Here is a 16893-nt window from a genome sequence, read left to right as displayed (position 1 = left end):
TGAAAGAATGAAAAGCAGCCGTACGTTCCACTGGAAAGCAGTCATTCAAACGGACAAAGCTGGGCGTCAGCAGACAGTGGAATCGGTGGGCAGAGCGACGCATTCATCGCACCCTGAACCCCGAAAAAAAAAAGACAAAAAAGAGATATCAGGGTCTGACTGTTTTTTGTTATTTTTTTTTTGTTTGTTTCTTGATAGAAAGCTATAGGGCTCGTTTTTGTAATCGGCCGTTGCGAAACAGAAGACTTATCACAAATAGTTTTCCCTGCACTGGTAAAACTGAGCCACGCTCCAAGCGTACTTACGCTTGACATGAAACACAACAGGCTTATCCTTTCAGGTTCCCCGTCCATATAAGTGGCTGACTTTCTCAAAACGTTGACTCAAGGCAAAGCCATGCTTCAGTTTTACCAGTGTACCAACTCGTTTGGGAGGGCGTCCCGTCCCCACAACTCCGCCTTGGAGGGTGTACTGAAGCCGGGCTGTATGTTCCAGGTACCGCAGGCTGAGGAGGGCGAGCAGGGCGAGCAGGGCGAGGAAGCACTGTCAGAGGAGGAGCTGCGGAAGAGAAAGGCCATCGAAATCATCCAGAAAGCGCTCCACTAGCGCCTGTCATCTAATTCGAATTACACTGTTAAAACCATCAAGCCTGCTTATTAAAACCTCGACCCACACTGAACATGTTTATTCCGTTGCTGTGACGCATTGCACAATTTTTCTGTTTCTTGAAAAGAAAAATGGATACCAAACGTGATCCAGAAAGCGGAAGGAGTTGAGTCGAGTTGAATTAAGCCATGCTATTTGGTAGGGCTTGAACTTTTCAGCCGGAGAAATTCTTCGTAAAAATGTCAACAGAGCAAGCATCGCGATTGCGATGACACAACAGTAGCGTACTTACAGGGCAAAGTGCGACTCTTTGCCTGCCTTTCAGGAGGGGGGGGAGAGATCACCTCCTCCCCCCTGGGTCGGCGGGCCTGGCTGCGCTGGCCAGAGCCAGCTGGCCTGGGCTGCAGCGCTCGTTGGACAAGCGCTGCGGCCACGCCGGCCACGCAGGCTGGAGGGGGAGGGGGGGCTCGAGGCGCTTCGGTTCTATTTATGAGGGCGGCGAAAGGAATCGGCCATCTGGTGAAATGCCAATGCTCAAGGTCGGAGCACGGCGGAGCACGGAGGCCCTGCACACCGCGCGCACCGCGGCAGGAAAGCCTCGCGCCTCAACAGGCGGCAAGGCCCGAGGGTCAGCCGACCTGTCTTTGAGAACGGCCTTGCCCGCGTCGGGGCGGACGCGAAGGGCACATCGAAGCCCATGCGAAGGACGGCTCAGCGTGTCGCGTCACGGCGACAGTCGCCTCGACCCAGCCTCAGTGATTCACGCCGTGGTCGGTGAGACTTGGGTAAAGGTCGCCGCTTGTCGTCCTCCCGCACAGGGAAGTCCCGCGGCATCCGCAAGGCACGCGATGACGTCAACCCCCTCCCCCCCTTGCCCTGATTAATTCTTCTCTCCCTAGAACTTTGGACATTGTTCCGACCGGTTGGTGCATTGTGATGGCCGCCGCGTGGCTCCGGCCCGAAAGAGCGAATTGAATGAGTCCCCGCTGGTGCGACTTTGCCATTTCAATGGGATTCGCGTATTTTTATTTTTTTAGTCCCTTTCACGCTTTTGCGAGTCCCGGCCGCAGCGGCGCTCTCGAGAGTTTGGCGGGAAACCGGTGCCGAGAGTGTTGCCAACTCACTGCAAAGGGCTGGACCACAAATGATCGCATGTCGTTGCAGCCCGGCGCGCCAGCGTGCTCAAAGCGTGCTTGCGCTGCACAGCACAAGCATAGCGCCCACCTACGTTCTTGTCGCTGCCTGGGGCAGAAAGGACTCGGCATCACGTCATTTTTAGGACCCTTGCGCAGATTCGTCCGTAAATAGGTGCTGATTCGCACCACGTGCAGTCATTGTGCGACTCGCTCACAAAACACACTCACACTCACACACACACACACACGACGCGCTCGCCGATACGCTGATTGGCTGAGTTACGTATGTAAATCCGGAATCCCGCGACTGGGAAACGCCTCGTCTCTCTGCCATCGGTGTCAGTCGGAGGCGCCATGGGACTGTCGGTCCTGGTTCAGTCACTCCGGTGATGAGCCCCGCGTCCTTGTGCACTGTTTTCTTCGGTGAGTGCATTTCGCGCAATCCAGAAACCTTGTCCAAGTTGTCCGGAATAATGTTTCCCAGAGTGGGGGTAGCGAGTACTCGCCGGACTGCGACCAACAACGCTTTCAGCGGCCGCGGAAGAGGTGGAACCGCAGTGAGATGGCGGTCTGGACCTTTTCTTTTTATTAAAAGAGGATATTGTTTGAGGACAATCGTCGTCAATATTTGAACGTTTGAAACGTTGCGTCCTCCGAGAGACGGAGGAACGTGCGGCACGCGGAGGGATGGTCCAGGCGTCCAACGCTGCGATTGGTGGAGCGCCCCCCCCCCCTCCACGAACGCCGTGCGAAGTAAACAACACGAAGGCTGCGGGACGACGCGAGTAAAGCGAGAGCCTCGCGGCCCAGGCCGTGGCAAAGCAAAACAAATGTTGGCGGCATTTGATTTCCAGCTGGCGGGCGATGCCGGTGTGGCAGGGGATGCGCAAGCGCGACGCATGCGGCAGAGGGAGGCAGGGATTATCTTTTGCTCTCAATCTCGGAATGTTGTTCAGCGACTTGTTTGCCAGGGCGAGGGGGCGAGGCGGGCGAGGCGGGCAGAGCGGGCAGGGCATTGAAACTCGAATTGGCATTGGGTATGGCGTTCATGGCTGAAGGCATCCTGAAGGTGGAGCGACGGTGGGAACGCGCATAACGAGCTTCCGAGGCTCTCCAGCTTCCTAGGAATTCGAAGCGTCGCGCCGACTGCAGACAACGGATGCCTCGCCGACGTCTCGGTGCGAAGCGTCGCGCCAAGCCGGGCCAAGCCAACCCGGGGCGCGAGGAGGCGGCCTTTCCATTCCTTTCCCTTCGCGGCCCCCTCTCCCGCCTGCCCGTCCCGGCGCCCCGCTCCCAGTCGCTCGCCGCGCTTGCCGCGCCCCGCGCCCACGTGTAGCCGGCGCGCCGCCCCCTGGCTGCTGGCGCTGCTGGCTGCTTCGAGGGGCCCAGCAGGGAGCGCAGCGCGCAGCGCGCAGGGCGGCTGGAGAGAGAGGCGGAGCGCGGAGCGCGGCGTGCGCCCGGGAAGGGGGAGCACTGTGTTTGTGTGCCGCTCCCCGCCCGGCCGCCCGGCGGACCCCCAACCCGCCCCCGCCCCCGCCCCCGGCACCCAGTCCGCCCGCCAGCCAGGCCCGGGGGTGTGGTGGCGCGGTGGCGGCCGGCCCGGGCGACAGAGACAGCACAGAGCGGTGCGAGACGCCGACGGAACCGCCACGCGCTCGCCCCGCCTCGTCCGCTGCTAGTGCTGCCGCGTCGTGTCGACGCGACGCGTCCTTCTCGTCAGTGTGCCGGTGCCAGCCGCCCCGCTGGACGCCGCTGCTCCCGAGTGCAGCCCGCGGTGCTGCCAGCAGAGTCGCGCAGAGTCCCAGGTAAACGTGTGTGTGTGTGTGTGGGGGGGGGGCTTGTGTGTGTGGGCGTGTGTGCCTGTGTGTGAGTGTGCGTGTGTGTGTGCGTGTGTCACACACTCTCTCCCTCTCCTCTCTCTCTCTGTCCCTCCGGGCTGACTGGCTTATTGTGTGGCGATAACCCGCGGTGGTTGCCGCTGTGGCTCCTACGTGTCCTTGCAGTGGCGGAGTGCTCAAGTTGTTGAATCCAGGTTGGCCCTTGGTTGGCCTGCCAATAAGCACTCCGGTCGTTTCGTCGCCCCGTCTCTGTCGCACTCATCTCCATGAGGGTGCGAGGGAGACAGAGCGACAGACCGCTCTTCTGAACCGCTGGGGCGCGACAGCGGCCTCACTTGCAGGACAAAGAGACGGACAGTGAGCCGGCTCGGCCGCCACGGCCCGCGGCCCGCCCCGCCTGTCCGTCTGCGCTGCGGTTCCGGACCTCTGTCTCTCTTGCACCCAAACGGGACGTGCCATGAGTGCGAGCGAGACAGGGCGACGGGAAAGACTCTCGAATCCGGATGCTGCGCCCAGGGCTGCTGGCCTCATCGCGTCGCGCGAGTGCTGCGTTCTGTCTGCGGCCGAACTGTGGGTGGCGTTTGCACGATTGGTCTGATCCAGACTGTACGAGTCTCAGAGACACGGCCCGCGGGGCCGGATCGGGACCGGGTACCGAGAGCGAGAGCGAGCGAGAGAGAGAGAGAGAGAGAGAGAGAGAGAGAGAGAGAGAGAGAGAGATGATGGAGGGGGAGTGCCTGGCTGGGCGTGCAAGAGAGCTCGCGGCGTCTGCTCCGAGACGGCGAGCGTCCAGCCGGTGCCCGTTGCCCGGTGCCCGGTGCCGTCCCAGCGGCCGGCCGAGTCGGCTGAGTCGCCTCAACGAAGCGGGCCGCGGCGGCTGGGACGGGTCCTTGGGGGCAGCGGGAGGAGAGGGGGGCTGTCCCGAGGGCTGTCCACGCTTGGTCACTGTCTTACCTCAAATAGATGGCGGCAGGTCGGAGTGAGGCTGGTCGCGGACGGAAGGGGGTGGGGGGCGGAGAGGCGGGAGGACAGGCCAGTTTGCCTACCTTCCAAACGAGAACCGTGTTCTCGTGTTCTCGTTCACGGAAAGTCGTCCCCTCCGAGACGAGAGCCCCGCGTTCTCGTGTTCTCGTTCACGGAAAGTCGTCCCCTCCGAGACGAGAGCCCCGCGTTCTCGTGTTCTCGTTCACGGAAAGTCGTCCCCTCCGAGACGAGAGCCCCGCGTTCTCGTGTTCTCGTTCACGGAAAGTCGTTCCCTCCGAGACGAGAGCCCCGCGTTCTCGTGTTCTCGTTCACGGAAAGTCGTTCCCTCCGAGACGAGAGCCCCGCGTTCTCGTTCCAACAAATGATTGGGATTTATTGGCCGTTGATTCGTCGGAGTGGTTTCTGGTCACCAATCGATTGCAAAAAAAAAAATCGATTGCAAATCGATTTTTAGGCCCGCAATGTCAAATTTTGATTTCTTTCTGTCAAGTCAATGGAACCAGGGTCTTGTCTCGTCCGCAAGTCGCTTCGATTTTTGGCCGCATGTCAATCGTTCAAGTCATCACAGTTTGAGTTAAACGTGCTTTGGTTTGATCAGGGAGCAACCTCGGTTTCAGAGTAGTTTGGCCGAGTTTGGCCCTCAAAGGCTTCGAAGGCGTCAAAAGCCCGGCGGCGATGCGAGAGCAGGCCCTCCAGGTTGGCACTGAATTGTGCGACAGAGAGTTGGAGCTCTGCAAGGTTTCCTCCTGGCAGATTCACAGTGCACTGTGTGTGTTGGAGGGCAGGCGCGGCAGGCGGCCTGGCAGTCGAGCTGTCAGACTAAGAAGAGGCTGCACCACTCATGATCGCATGCCCTTTCGGGATGCCACGCCACTGCCTGCCTCGGGCTGGCGGGGATGTGCGGAACTCGACGGGCGACTGCATCATCACGGCCGGATCACAGCGTGTTGCGCGGTCCGTTGGGCAAGCACCGCGGGTGGTGCGGGTCCTCTCTTTCATCCCTCTGAAAGGAAGAAGCGCCATGCCATCCCCCGCTAGCTCGTCTAGTTCTCGCAGTCAACCAGGGAAAGCCACTTCAGGCAGACATGACTCTGCATGCGGTTCTGGCTCTTGAAGTAGGACTAATGAAGCTCATCTGTAACCACGGCTTTCTGGGGGGTTCCATGGCCTGCAGACTGATTCCGAGAGTCGTTTCCGTCGCTCTGCAGGGCGTCGCCCTATGGAGGACGCGCCGTGAGTGCGAGAGAGACAGCGGAACCAGGCGATGGCGATGGCGCCACGCGCTGGGTGGAAACACGTGTCGAGTATTCGTGTCTCACGGCATGTCCGCCTGCCCTAGACCTCGGCCCGGACTTCGGCCCAGGCCCCGGCGATGCCCGACCCACGGCCCACACCGGGCGTGGCATGTGGCATGGGGTCCGGGTCGCGACCCATTCGGAATCGGTCAGCCGGGCCCGATCCGCACAGCTCAGACAAAGGCATTAAAACTGTGCCATTAAGGGCAACAGTCATTTACGCCCTCCGACGACGACGTAAAAAGGTAGTGCATAAGCATTAAATTGCCAGGAAGTCCTTTACCGATTCGCGTCCCTTCCAGGGGCGAAGTATCGTTCGCATCCTGTTAGGGCGCGCGCCTTTGGTCGGGCCAACCAGGCCTTGCGGCACCCACTCGCCTACTGCGTTATATGCAGATGTGAAAGGGTTGGCAGGCCCTGCGCAGGGCGTGTGCAGGGCGTGTGCAGGGCGTGTGCAGGACGTGTGCATCGCCCACATCGCCCTGATTGCTGCATTTGCCGGTATTTGCATGCCAGAGGGGCTGCACGCCAGAGAGACGGACGAGGCGAAAGGGCGCAGTGGCGCAGCCGCGCAGCGAATGGCGCCTCACTCGCCGTAATGGGTTGAGCCGTTCAAAGCTTTGCCGCCAAAGGCGACAGGGAAGCCGCCGCTCTGATTGCATTCCATCCACAGCCAAGTTGGAGAGGCTCATTCGGACGAGTCATCCGCGCCCGTTTTCTGCGACTCCAAAGTTTATCTCCCCTCGATTCCAATGGCAGACGCGATATGGGCCGGGAGTTTGAATCCCCTCATTTTCCGCGAGGCGCATTCTTCTGCTTCGCGAAGTTCGCGTCGTCCGTTCATTTTCGATTCTTGTTGTGAAAGGTATCCCGATCATGGAGGGGTGTCTTCCAGCCGCCTCCAGCAGACTGCGGTCCGGAAAGGTCCGCAGCGGCCTGCGCTTCCACTGCGAAATGCGTCATTCCAGGAGCGTGGCGTGGCGTTGGGCAGAATGTGACGCAAGGTCACGTTCCTTTCAGGATTGTGTCACATTCGTTTGGATGTGAGTGAGCTACTTTATGGCTGATTCACTCCAAAACGAATGTGTCACAATGCTCGAAGGAACGCGACCTTTTGTCACATTCGTTTCAACGTGACGTCACGTTCCTGGAGTGAGTTTAAAGACCAACACGTTCCTCCGATGACCAAAATGTCAAGTCTCGAGGCATTACCCTTCGCAGGCCAAGACTCCCCATTTCAATGGAAGCGCGCTTTCTGGATGACACGGGGACAGCGACGGCCAGAGAGTGGGCTCCAGCGGCTCCAGCGTCGGTGTTCGGCCCGTTCGGGCGGTTCGGGCAGTGGCCTTGAGTGCGTTGCTCTCCGTGTCGGCTCGGCCCGGCTCGTCACGGCGCGGCGCGCGGTGTGGAGCCAAACGCTGTGGACGTGTTAATTGTGTCCCTCTGGTGACAGCTGGTCCAAACTGATTCCAATTAGAGACGCATGGCGCTGCGCGGCGCTGCGCTGCCCCGCGCTGCCCTTGGCGCCGCCCTGCCGAGCTGTGTGCCTCAAAGTGCCGCCAACAAAGTGTCCAGAGTGGATTCCCCTTGTCTCCTTTCTTCTTTCTTCTGTTTATCGAGGAGGGGCCGGCCGGGCCGCGGCGGGCTCGGCAGCGCGGCCCCGCACTTTGAGCGGCGGCGATGGCCGCGCCGTGGCCGTGCCGTGGCCGTGCCGTGGCCGCGGTGCGGAAGGGCCGCTCCAATTTGCAAATTCCTCCGGCAAATCTCCATTCATTACCTCCACTTGAGTGTGTTTTCCAAGTTGCGGCCGCTAGGGCGCGCTGCGAGCTTGCACCTCGCGGGGCCGGCCGGGTTCGACCTCAGGTTCACCCGTCGGCGTGGCGTCGGCGTGGCGTCGGCGTGGCGTCGGCGTGGCGGCCCCGGGCCAGCGATGCCCCCTTGCATCAATTATGTAGCCTACACCGCAGTGGCGCTGTCGGAGGGCGCGGCGCGGGGGCGGGGCCCGGCGCGTGCGCCTCGGTTCCCCTCGGATTCCCCGAATCAAACGTCCAGCGCGCCGCGCCGCGCCCTGCCATGCCGTCGAGGCGGCCAAGCGGCGCCGCGGTCCTCGCGTCCTCGCACGACACTGGAAAGGGCGCGCCTTCCAGAGGGGCGTGCCGATGCCGAGATTTCCAAGATTGGCGGTCGGACGATCGATCTCCCATTCAAACGAAATGCTGCTATTAGCATCTCTGGCTGCCTGACAGCGCCATGCCGCTTGGCACACTGGCAGCAGGCTGACGCACGACACACCGTTTGCCTGATGAAGGGCCTCAACGAAGGTCGTCTCGGAGGTCTGCCTCATGACCCCAGACAACCGGGGCAAAGAGCTCAGCGCTCGCTGGAGACACGGAGAGCGGCAAATGGAGCCGCGCCGACCGGTCTGGACTCGCTGCAGGACTAGGGTCATAGGTCCAGGGCCATAGGTCCAGGGCCATAGGTGCGGGACCATAGGTGCGGGACTATAAGTGCAAGACCACAGGCCCAGGACGAGACCCAAGACTGGGCCCAGGACTGGGTCCGGGATTGGTGGAGGGGGGGGGGGCGGACGCGGGCCGGCCAGGCGTCTGGCACTGGCGGCACTGGCGGCAGGCAGCCGTGCTGTAACACGAGGGGCCATCACTTGACGGAAGGCATGGTAAACTATTTCGGCTGAGCCCATCCTAATGGAGAGGTCGAGGACGAAGTGGCGTGAACACACAACAAGAGGGCACGGAGTGGGACAGGGAGGAGGGGGAGGGGGCGAGAGAGGCGCGAATTGAGGTGGCTTGCCCCGCCTCCTCCACGGACATACAGTTGCCAGTCCGATTATGCCGCGCTGCTCTTCTCAAAAAGAGATGAGCGTTATTTTCGCGACTGTTGTAAATCCATCGGGAACACCGAAGGCCAAGTTGATACAGACGATTTCGACCATTTTTTCTGTCCTCTTTTTCCGCGTGGGGTCGCGATGTTGCTTCAAGTACTTTCCTGGAGTGCAAAGCCCTTTGCGTGTCGCCTATCGCCAAGCATTGCTGCAGCGTCGGGTTCCAGCAAGGGTTGACTGCCATGTCTTTGGATGCGCGGGTTCCAATCGCGACGCCGTTTCGTCCTACAATATATTGACAAAACCGCCCCGGCCGCCCTCAGGCCGAAGCCGAAGCCCTGTTTGGCGGCCCCGTGCCGTGCCGTGCCGTGCCGTGCCGTGTCGTGCCGTGCCGTGCCGCCGTGCGGAGGCGTCACCGGAGCCAGGGCCGGAGGGGGAGGGGGGGGGGAGGGGGGGGGGACACGAGACGGACAAGGGTTCTCGTCTGGTGGGGCGGGCCGGGGTGGCTGCGAGGTTATTGGATGTCCAGTGGCGTCCCGCGGTGCTGCGCGGTGCCGCCCGCCAAGGCGGCAAGGCGGCAAGGCGGCAAGGCGGCAAGGCCCGGGCAGGCATCCCGGCATCCGACCGGCTGGCCGCGACTGACCCACTGCTGTGCCTCGGCTGTGCCTCGGCTGTGCCTCGGCTGTGCCCCCACGCCCCGCCGGTTGAATTGACAACTGGAGCGCGAGGAAGCGCAGCGCGCGGCCGTCGACTCCTTTCGCTGTCTCGCTGGCAAAGGACTCGACCGCCTGCCGCCTCGAAGCGGCACAAGCGGCACAAGCAGTGCCAGGCCTGGCCAGGGTGACAGGCGGGGACTGGGGGAGGAGTCAGGTATCTGGCTGACGTCAGGGGTGCAGCGCAGGGCGCCAACACGCCGGCACGCCGGCACTCCTTGGCGTCCCCATGGGGGAGGCGTGCTTCTATCCGGGGTGAAGCCAGTGAGCTGCAGAGCGCAACTCTCTCTCTCTCTCTCTCTCTCTCTCTCTCTCTCTCTCTCTCTCTCTCTCTCTCTCTCTCTCTCTCTCTCTCTCTCACACACACACACACACGTTGATAGCAAGCGGACAAATCTCGCAAAATATGCGCCGCTCAGACTATAGACAGGGAGGAGTGCCCCTGTGTGCAGCGCCATATGGCGCGCCTCGGCGACGCTCGCCAGCTTGGCCGGACTGCCGGAGTGACGGAGGCCGGAACCACCCGGGACACGGCTGGCACGGCGGCCGCGCGGATGGCCTCGAGGCGCCCGGAGCGCGGCCTGCCCGCCGCACGCGGCAGTATGGCGGCACGGCCCACCCGGCACGGCGCTCCGGCCTCGCCTCCGCTCCGGGCCGCTCCGGACCGCACAAGATCGGCGGAGGCGGCCAAAATTCTAGACGCGTTTTGAGCTCCAGAGTCGCTAAACAGGACTCGAGCCGTACGAGTGACTCCACCAATGGATTCCTCGTCCGGAGAGTAATCCATTGGTGGGGTCACACGTTCGATTCGAGTCTTGGTTAGCGACCCTGGAAACGCGTCTCGAGTTTTGGCCGCCTCCACCGGCCTTCTGGCCCACTGTGCGCGACTGGAGTCATCCTTCCAAGACGCCCCGCGCCAGTCACAGTGCCAGCGTCATACACAGGATTACAGGTGGTGGCACCCTCAACCTGTCGAAGTCAACGGTTTGAAACCAATTGGAACATGGGCCCTGGTTCGAATCCCTGCCGATCACAAAAAAAAGGACAGACACTTTGGCGCGTGACCCAGGCCCATTTGCCGTCTAAGTCCAATGTAACCCAAAGGTGTGGTTCGAGGTTGAATACCTTTTTTGGGATATGTTTTTTCGAGGGTTGCTGTTGACGACCATAGCATCCCCTCCAACCACAAACCCAGTTTCGACAGACGATATGTCCGAATGTTCAAAATGGCCGAGGGGCCAAAGTTGCCGATTTGTTTCGCTACCTTTCCTGTTATTGTTTTGGAGCTCGGCGCGCGCGCTTGGCGCGCTTGGCCCGCTTCTGGCCCATTGTGCAGCACGTCGTATTGTGGGGCGTGCGCTTTGTTTGCGCGGGTGTACTATCATCGGAAACTAGGCGAACCAGTGGCAACTCGGGCGATATCCTATCCACCTGTTGGCCGATGCGCGCCGAAGCGCGCTGCGTCGCTGCGTCGCTGCGTCCGCGACGGCACGCCACACTGCGACCGTCCACAACGGCACCGCGCCGTGTTTTTCAGCCGGCCTGGCGGGGCGGGGCGGGGCGGGGCGGGGCGGGGCGGGGCGCTGCGTCCGCTTTGCTTGTTTGCCGGCCGGATGCAAAGCGCTTCAGCGGGATTGACTCGCTGGAATGGAGCGGGGACGCACGGGACGCGCGGGATGCACCTGGACCAGCGGGGCGGTTCCGAACCTCGCTCACGGAGGGCTGCGTGGGCTGCGCGTCGGCGCGAGAGAGACGGCCAATGCGGAATAGAGGCCCGCGGCTCCATTTGCGCCACGCCGTGCCACGCCGCGCCACGCCGCGCCACGCGGGGGCGGCGAGCCTGCCGGCGGACTGATTCCGAGGGTCGTTTTCCTCGCTCTCTCTCGCACGTAGACGGGACGCTCCATGGTGGACTGTCGGAATGAGTCTGCTGCATTCACAGTGCCTGCCTCCCCTGGCGGACTGGGCCGGGCCGGTCCATGCGACGCGGCGCGACCGGCTGCGATCCAATGTCTCTGGCGCGCGGGCGGGCCGGTTCCGTACCGTTCAAACAGTCCCCGTCGTTCCAATCACGAGCCGTGTCCACGCGATGACAAAGTACTCGCGGGCTCGGCGACCCCTATGCAGTGCGCACACCATCCCCTGCTGCACTTCACCGCCCCCTCTGGGGCACAGCACATGATGAACCGCGAGGCAGCCGCACTCCCCCTCCCTCTGTCCTGGAGTAGGGGAGGAGCACAACTGCTGTGCTGTACTACGGAACTACCTCAACCCGGCGGTAAAATGACACTGCCGACGAACAATATGTTTTAGCAAGTCCTAACCCGCGCTTGGGAGTGAAGAGTTTGCGGTCTGCACCACTTATCAAATGTGGAGGGTTCCACGACGGGAAAGGGGCTGCGTGAGCGTCGCCCTGCTTCTTAACACTTCAAGTGTTGAGATTGGAAACACCACACGGCCGCAACAGGAAGCTTGGAGTCGGTTTGACAGCGTTCAACAGCCCGCCCCGCCCCGCCCGATTGGCGCGTCGGCGCTGCAATTAAGCGGCTGCAGAGCCCAAAGCACACGACGGCCGACGACGACGGCCGACTGTCTCTCTCGCACCTATGCTAGTCGCGCCATGAGTGCGAGAGAGACAGGCCTCAGTCTGCAGGCGAGCAGCCACAACGGCGAGGGGTGACCCACTGCAAAATTTTGTGTACAATGATTGTGTGAATGTGCAAGAATGTCCACGATTTCTCGCGTTTTTGCCACACATGTTGCCTACTTGCAGGCGTTTTTGCCTCCTGAATGTGGAATGTGGTCAAATTTTGTTCAATGAAGGTGGGAAGCTGTTCCCCCCTCGCACAACGGCGTATTGTCCGACGGGGGATCGGCGCGTCGCGCCACTTGATTATCGGCCTTCCGTGCCGAACGTGACAGGCGAGACAGCTGGCGAAAGCGGCCCGGGCCCCGGGCATCGGCTGCCTGGCTTTGACTTTCTTTCCGCGTTTCTTTGCGTCTCATCCCCGCAGCCCCGCGTCGCGATGACGCGTTTTGTTGTCTGTCAACGCGATGCCTCTGGCGGTGTTCATTACACTTCCAGACCGAGGCTTGTTTTCGCTGGAGGTTGTGCGTGAAGGGGGGTCTTGTTAATTCTTCAAGAGCCCCGCGACGCTCCAATGCGCCCTGCCGGTGACGTCAGACCAATCTGCCGTCCTTGGATGTGGCGGTGGCCGTGGTGGCCGTGGTGGCCGCGGTCTGCACGTCATCGGCCGCCATCCACAAAGTGCGGAGGGCTGGGGCGCCGGCTGCCTGCCTGCCTGCCTGCCTGCCTGCCTGCCTGCCTGCCTGCCTGCCTGCCTGCCTGCCTGCCTGCCTGCCTGCCTGCCCGTCTGCCTGCCTGCCTGCCTGCCTGCCTGCCTGCCTGCCTGCCTGCCTGCCTGCCTGCCTGCCTGCCTGCCTGCCTGCCTGCCTGCCTGCCTGCCCGCCTGCCTGCCCCTGCCCCGCCTGCCCTGTTCGCTGTTCCGAATTCCTGTGGGCGAAACAGCTCGTTTGCTGCTCATCCCGCCGTGTTCACCACTCGGCTCGCTCCGAGTCCCAATCTCAAGATTGCTTGCTCCCTTGAACCTGCCCTTATGACGCAGGAATGATTTGATTGGTTCTGCGCGCGTTTTCACGGCAATGTGAGTTAGAGCGAGGTGTAGAGCGGCAGAGCCTCTCTACATTACGCCCTACAGTGCAAGTGGCGTTCAAGGGGCGAATGCTCGCCTTGCAGCGTCGTCACACGCCCCGCAGTGTAGTGCGGCCCAGGAAGGCGGGGAAGCCCCCGGGCAAAATGAATCTGTGGTAATTCATGAAGGATCCCAGTACGGCTCCCCATGAAATATTCGCGCAGAGATCACAGTGCCGTGGCGTGTTTGTCATGGCTGGCCGACAGACGACCCCCCCCCCTTTTCCCCCTGGCAACCCCTTTCCTCGCGGCGCCTCGCACTCCACGTCAATGCCCCTCCCACTTTCCGAGTCCAAATTCATTATTTTGACCTTTATCTTTCCACTGACGAGGCAGCCGCGTGGCCGGGCGTGGCGCCTCGCTTGGATGAGCCAAGTGATATCCCTGGAGTGTGCTGGGGAAGGTTGCCCCCCCCCCCCCTTCTCTCTCTCCCCGCCGACGCAGCGATTTCTGGCCCGATGCATCCCGTACATGTATTATGATTATTGGCGCTGTTTGTGTGGGTCCGACGCCTTTGTCCGCACGCTGCTGTGTGTTGCTGTGCGTTGTTGTGCGTTGCTGCTGTGCGTCGGTCGCCGCGGTCGCCTCGCCCCGAGCCTCGGTCGCCCCGCCGTGCCCGTCCAGAGTGCCCAGGTCGAGATATGATTTGCTCGCCGGCTATTTTTGCTCCGCAGCCTATTGTATTCGATCGGGCCGCGGCACACGCTGGGGCGCCCGGCCACGCCACGCCACGCCCGGGCGGCCCGACTTGGGGCTCGAGGTTCGTGGTTCCGGAGTGGCGTCCTTGTTACTCCGTGTGGACTGGAAGGAGTGCGGGCGAGACGGAAGGCGTTTATCGTGTGGTGGCCCCTTCGCCTTGGCAGCCTTGGCGGCACGCTGGACGCCGAATGGCTGCATGGCGGGAGGCTGTATGCCCGTGGAGAGTGCGCAGCGCAGTGGGCCAAGACAGGCAGTCGAAACTCCAGACGCGTTTTAAGCTCCGGGGTCGCCAAACAGGACTCGAACGGAAAGTGTGGCCCCACCAATGGATTCCTCGTTCGGAGGGCAATCCAATGGTGGGGTCACACGTTCGGTTCGAGGCTTGTTCAGCGACTCTGGAAAAGGGTTCAGAGTTTTGGCCACCCGTGCCGGTCTCCTGGCCCACACTGTGCGCGCCCGCTGGAGCGAACGTAGATCGCAGAAAGCAGCAGCTCTCAAGTGCGCCCTGCTGGCGCTGCTGGCCTGCTGACCGGCACACCGGACCGTTTGCAGACTCATTCCCAGAGTCGTTTCCGTCGCACTGTCTCTCTCGCAATCATGGGTCGTTGGCGCGGGAGAGACGAGAGCGGCGAAAGCGACTCGTGCCGGTCGCCCCGGTGCGCCACACTCGGCCCCATTCACTGCTCCACCTTGACCTTGGCCTTCACCAAGGCGAGGAACCCGGCGGGCTCCCTCGCTTTCATTCGGCTTCCTTCATGAGCGACGACGCGTTTTGCGGTTTGCACCCGACTTCTGGGAATTGGTCCCAGCCGCTGCACTCCAACCAAGTGTGGAGAACTGGGGAGGGGGAGGGGGCACAGCACTTGTGAAATCCTGTGTCCGCTATGAGCCCCCAAAATCGCGGTACTGGCGCAGTCCTATCCGTAGGGGGTGCAACTATCGCGCGATGGTCGTACGCCCCTAATGTCCGACCGGAAGAGGGTGCAGCAGCCAACGCGCGATGAGTGTACCCCCGACGCGTGGCCTGCCTGCCGGGCCGGGGAGGGCACAACCATCGCGCGATGGCTGTGCCCCGGTACTTTCATCGTGGGGGTACATCCATCGTCCCACACCGGTGGGCGATCCCCACTAGAGTCCGACAATCCGAGACCGGCGCGGCGGGCCGAGCGGCGGGCCGAAAGGGCACCGTTGGGCCGGAAGTCTGATTGGCGTGTTATTGATTGAGCGGAGCGCGGAAGTGGCACGGAAGTGGTGGTAACGGGGCGTCCGAGTGCCAGCGTGCACAGTGTGCCAGCCGACTAATTGATTCGCGGTGGGACCGCACTCTGGACGCGTCTGGACCTCGGCCCGGATCGGCGACCTTGGCCTTGGCCCTTGACTTGTTGACTTGTTTGAGCAGTTCGTTAAGGTGCGTTAAGGTGCCGGTTACCTGCAGCACCCTGCGGCTCAGACGATACCCCCCTGCAACAAGCAGCTATCTACGCTCACTGTCTCGATAACCGACTATCTACGCGCGCTCTCCCGACAACCGGGTATCTACACGGGTCTGTCTGGATAACCGTCTATCTGCTTTGCTCCACCTCGCGAGATTGAATGCTTTATTATCTAACCAATAAGTTGCCCTCGCAAATCTTTAGCAAAACTAGTCAAAGTTGTCAAAGCAAGATTAAGTATGGTTTGAACGGGTTCCTTAAATGTCCTGAGAAAAATGCTTCGTTATAGGACAACCCTAACCCTGCCCCGATGTTGGATAGACGGTTATCCAGACAGCCCATGTAGATAGCCGGTTGTCGGGAGAGCGCGCGTAGATAGTCGGTTATCGAGACAGTGAGCGCAGATAGCTGCTTGTTGCAGGGGGGTATCGCAGAGCTTTTTGAGCTCAGTGCCGCAAGGTTTCACAGCGCGGCTCTTGGCACACGCTCCAAACGCAGAAACGTCAACCTGTACCTCAGACCGCTATTTTCGCCGATAAAGGTGAAGCCATGATAGTGAAACTCCGCACCTAACGCGGTTATGCGGAAGGGCCACGAAAATAATACAGTCTTGGAAGGGGCGCGCTCGCCGGCCCTGTACTCTGTATCCTGTCTGTATACCAACAGGACTGGCTCTAATTTTAGGCAGGAAACAACACATCAATAGCACACAAGTTCAAGTTCCACTCGCCACGTGTGTGGCGCGGCCAGCCTGAGGCCAGCCTGAGGCCAGCCTGAGGCCAGCCGGCCTGCGGCCAGCCACGCCTTCCGACTGCGGTGTACCAACCGAGCGACGAGAACAGATGAGCCGTGGGGCTGGGCTCGGCTCGGCTCGGCCTGGCGCGACTGGGTGTTTACGTCGTTTGCGGCTCATACAGTACGGAGCGCACAGCGCTGCTTTTATTACGAAGAGCACGTCTGGTCCATTGAAATCATCGGCAGTGCGTCACAGCGTGGCAGTAGAGCCCCGGGGCCTCGCTGCCGCCGCGCGACCGCACAAGAGCTAAAACGGCGCGAGAAGACGAATTTGAGATTGATGAAGTCCCAAAACGGCTAGTAAACCCATAAGAATCGGCAACGACTTCGTTCAACGCCCCCTGGAGCCAACCTGTTCAAAAGGAATGCCTTTAAGCTCACAGAAAACGTTCAGATTCTTTGCAGGTGACAGTTCAATCAATCCTCCGGCCTGAATTACATCCAGTACTTAATAGGCCACAGCGTGGTGTGTGTGCGACGAGGAGAGCGTGGAGGGGAGGGCGTGAGGAGGCGGCGGCGGAGCGCCTCACCTCACTTTGCCCCCCCCCCCCTCACTCACCCCCGACCGCGCTCTCGGACCCCCTCGCTCTTAAATGCACGGACGAGGGAAGATTCGACTCCCTCATCGGGGAAGACGCGTTGGGCGCAATGGGCTGCGTCACCTGGCAGGCGGCGGCCTCGCCAAGGCGGCCAAGGCGGCCAAGGCACACAGGATATCCTTGGCGGGACATGAAACGCCGCCATCGAGCCCTAAGGGCGCCCTCTGTGCGGGCATTTGACTGGGCGACCGCGTCATTGGGTTGTTTGTGTTTTGGTTGCCTTCCCCGTTTGCTGCGAACA

The 16893-nt window shown here is 61.5% G+C and overlaps 1 protein-coding gene across 1 annotated transcript in view; it reads left to right on the top strand.

Annotated features, from left to right (window-relative positions):
- Positions 1 to 3390: 3390 nt before the first annotated feature.
- Positions 3391 to 16893, top strand: part of LOC117650677 (adenylate cyclase, terminal-differentiation specific-like) — a 37753-nt gene continuing 24250 nt past the window's right edge. The window contains exon 1 of the mRNA XM_034394252.1: positions 3391 to 3547. The gene's annotated coding sequence lies outside the window, so the exon portion shown is untranslated. The remainder of the gene's footprint in view (positions 3548 to 16893) is intronic.

Source organism: Thrips palmi, unplaced genomic scaffold (genome assembly GCF_012932325.1).
Source record: "Thrips palmi isolate BJ-2018 unplaced genomic scaffold, TpBJ-2018v1 HiC_scaffold_5, whole genome shotgun sequence".
NCBI lineage: Eukaryota > Metazoa > Arthropoda > Insecta > Thysanoptera > Thripidae > Thrips > Thrips palmi.
This window is presented reverse-complemented; position numbering and strand designations above follow the sequence as displayed.